The sequence below is a fragment of the Cebus imitator genome, unplaced genomic scaffold, assembly GCF_001604975.1.
Source record: "Cebus imitator isolate Cc_AM_T3 unplaced genomic scaffold, Cebus_imitator-1.0 Scaffold589, whole genome shotgun sequence".
Taxonomy (NCBI): domain Eukaryota; kingdom Metazoa; phylum Chordata; class Mammalia; order Primates; family Cebidae; genus Cebus; species Cebus imitator.
Window position 1 is genome coordinate 418,421 of NW_016107904.1, and position 3,515 is coordinate 421,935.

Sequence of the window (3,515 nt, forward strand, 5' to 3'; positions counted from 1 at the left end):
CCTATTTGGGAGGAGTTATAGTGATACCAATTGGAGTTGTGTTGTGCTGTGCATAAAATTCAGTGACTGAAACAATTCCACTGAATTCTGCATATGTATTTTATGAGTCAGTCTCTATGGAGGATTTGGATATATTCCATGTTGAGAGCTTGGCCAGTTACCTAATCGTTTTGCTGTTTTTTAAAAAAGAGAATAATACTATTGATCTATTATATTTCCTGGGATCTTTCCCAGCCCAGAACCAGAGATTAAATTGGCCAGCTTCTCTTGTCTGGTTTTCTTGGGTATTAGGAAAATAGGACTAAAACATGCAGAGAAGGGAGTATGAGGTATGATTGTTGTGCAGTTTTACCCCTTAAGTGGGTGGAACACATGGAACAAAATGATGATGAGAATAGCGTGGAAAATACATTGAAGAAACCAATTACGAACTCATTTCAACACCTATTTATCCACTTCCTCCATGTATGTCACTATGTGAACCGCTGTTGTGTTTGGTAATGAACTTACAGTGTGTAATAGGGGAAGCTTTGTTCAACTTTACTCTTTGAAAAGGTTGAACTGAGTTCTTCCACTGTATGCTGCTTGGGGCATTGTTGGTGGTTATACTTCCTTTGAGGAAGACTGCTAAAACCTTCCATTCTGTCTTGAACGCATAGATAGCAAATGTTTCATCAAATCAGTTTTAATGACTGCAGGGACTTAAGGATCTGTGCTTGATTATACTTTTGAGGTCTGTCAACATGACTAGTGGAAGTATTTGATGATCCTCCTAATTCTTTAGGGATGGGGGGAATATAAGACAGTTTCATTTGGAAATGTGTACTATATGATTACCTGAAATTGAGTAAGATGGGTGTTGGAATCTTTATTTTTTCCTTTCTACAGTTGTGTCTAAACCAAAGGACTGTATTTTTCCATATGCTTTTAAAGAAGAGATTGAGAAAAAGGTAAGGAAGAGATTGAGAAAAAGGTAAAGAGCTCATTATATGAAGCACCTGTTTGTTTGGAGCGAGAAAGAAAAGGGGGTGATAGGGACTAGTAGAAAAAAGCTGTTTTATATTTTAATTTATTAGATTCATTCCTGCCAGATTGGATTATGACATCGGCCCATTAAAATGTATTAGACATATACACCTAGAAGCATTATTTAACAATGTTTAAATGTTTTACTATGTGAAAATAATGGGATTCTTTACTGTATTGGTAGATTGATAGGCTCAAATCCCCCTTCAATAGCTTAATTAGAAGCTTTTCTAAAATGCCTATGATCATATGATTACTATTTTGGGAAGGTGTTGGATAGAGTCCCTCCTCAGCTTGGGGAAAGCCAAGTGAAGTTGGGAATACTGTGGATGTTAAAGGGCCATGTGTTGGCAAAGTTGACATGGGCTGGCCAAAACTGATCAGTGATCTCTAAATTCCAGTGTGCTCCCTGAAGAAGTTTTCACGGGTCCTTAATAAAATGGGGAGGAATGTGAAGTAGTATAATGTAATGAATTTTTCATAGAGGTAAATGTATTCAATAAAAAGAATTTTCTTTTATGGAGAGTATGTTGTTTCTTTTACAAAGTGATGGTATTGATAACTTTTTTGTTTTGTTTTGTTTTTTAATGTTTGCACTTGACAAAAGTAAGCAACCTTTTCAGCTTCTACTTATTTTTTTTTTATTTTATTATTATTTTTTTTCCCATTTTATTGCATTTTAGGTTTTGGGGTGCATGTGAAGATCATGCAAGATTGTTGCATAGGTACACACGTGGCAGTGCGATTTGCTGCCTTTCTCCCCATCACCTCACTTATTTTATTTAATTGGCTTGAGAAGTCCAGTAGTTGGAGGTACTATTAGATTAGGCTATTATTTGTAAAGTGTCCTGAATTACCTAACCAAGTAAAATGACCTAGGAAAATTCCATTGGAGTCAAACTGACTTTTTTTTTTTGAGATGGAATCCCATTCTGTTGCCCAGGCTGGAGTGCAGTGGTGTGATGTCAGCTCACTGCAGCCTCCATTTCCTGGTTCAAGTGATTCTCGTGCCTCAGCCCCCTGAGTAGCTGGGATTACAGGCTTGCACCACCATGCCCGGTTAATTTTTGTCTTTTTAGTAGAGATGGGGTTTCCCCATGTTGGCCAGGCTGGTCTGGAACTCCTGACCTCAAGTGATCCACCCGCCTTGACCTCCCAAAGTGCTGGGATTACAGGCCTGAGCCACCACACCCGGCCAAACTGACATTTTTTAACTGACCTAATTGTAGAAAACATATAACCATCAACTTCCATTTTTAGAGATTTTTAATGAGTGGGTCTTTTGAATACCTGATTTATATTTAGTAATCCAAGTAGAAGCCTTTTGTGTGAAGGTAGGTTTTGTTTATAGTTAAAACACTTATAATTCTTTTTTTTTTTTTTTTTGACGGAGTTTTTGTTTTTTTTTTTTTTTTTTTTTTTTTTTTTCTTTTCTGAACACATACCTCAGGCAAGCAAATAATTGATGAGAATAAGTTTCTCTTCATAGAAGGTTTCCAGCTAATAAATGAAGGAAAAATGGAATAGTAGTACTTTGTAATTGCCAGTGAAATAATGGATCTAGGAAGGGATCACCAGCGGGTACTAATATCATTAGGGTAGAGATGAGCAGATATTATGTTCCTGTGCCTTTTGACAGAAGTAATCAGCACTTCTAAAGTATTCTTGCCCAAAAATTGAACCTGATTTTGATCAAGCTTTTAGATGTAACTTTGAATTTATAGGCAGTATGGAGACAGGAAAAACATGTTAAATGACATTATTGGGACACAAGCAGTGGAATCCATACTATGGGGCACTCTATAGGACAAACAACCTAGTTTCTTTAACAGATAAATTACAAGGGAATGACAGATGGGATGGGGTTGTACCTGTAGTTTTACATATCAACCATTTACAAAATATGGCCCTTATGTGGTAAATAAAATTGAGATAATTGGAAAATATGAAAATTTAAATTCTGCCTGGATAATTAATGGTTTTAAGAAATTGCTATTAATGTAATTGTATTAGGTGAGATAATTGTATTGTGATTATGTTTTTCAAACATCTTATCTTTCAGAGTGGTAGTGGTTCTCAGCTGGGTGAGATTTTGCCTCTAAGGGGACATTTGACAGTGTCTGGGGACATTTTTGATTATCACAACTCAGGGGGTCTGGGAATGGTAATACTGGCAACTAGTAGGGAAGTGCTAGGGATGCTGCTAACATCCTGCAGCTCACAGGACAGCCCCCACAACAAAGAATTATTTGGCCCAAGATATCAATAGTTCCAAGATTGAGAAACCCAGTTTTAGAGATTGATGCTGAAATCTTCCCAGAAAAAGTGATAGGTTTGGGTTTTGCTTCAAATTAATCTATAGAGAGGAAGGAAGTAGGTAGGGTTCTATATAGATGAGTTGATAATTGAAAATGGATGATGGCTAATATAGGAGTTAATTTTATTATTTTGTTTATTTTTTAATGTGTTTACATTTTTTTTTTTTTTTT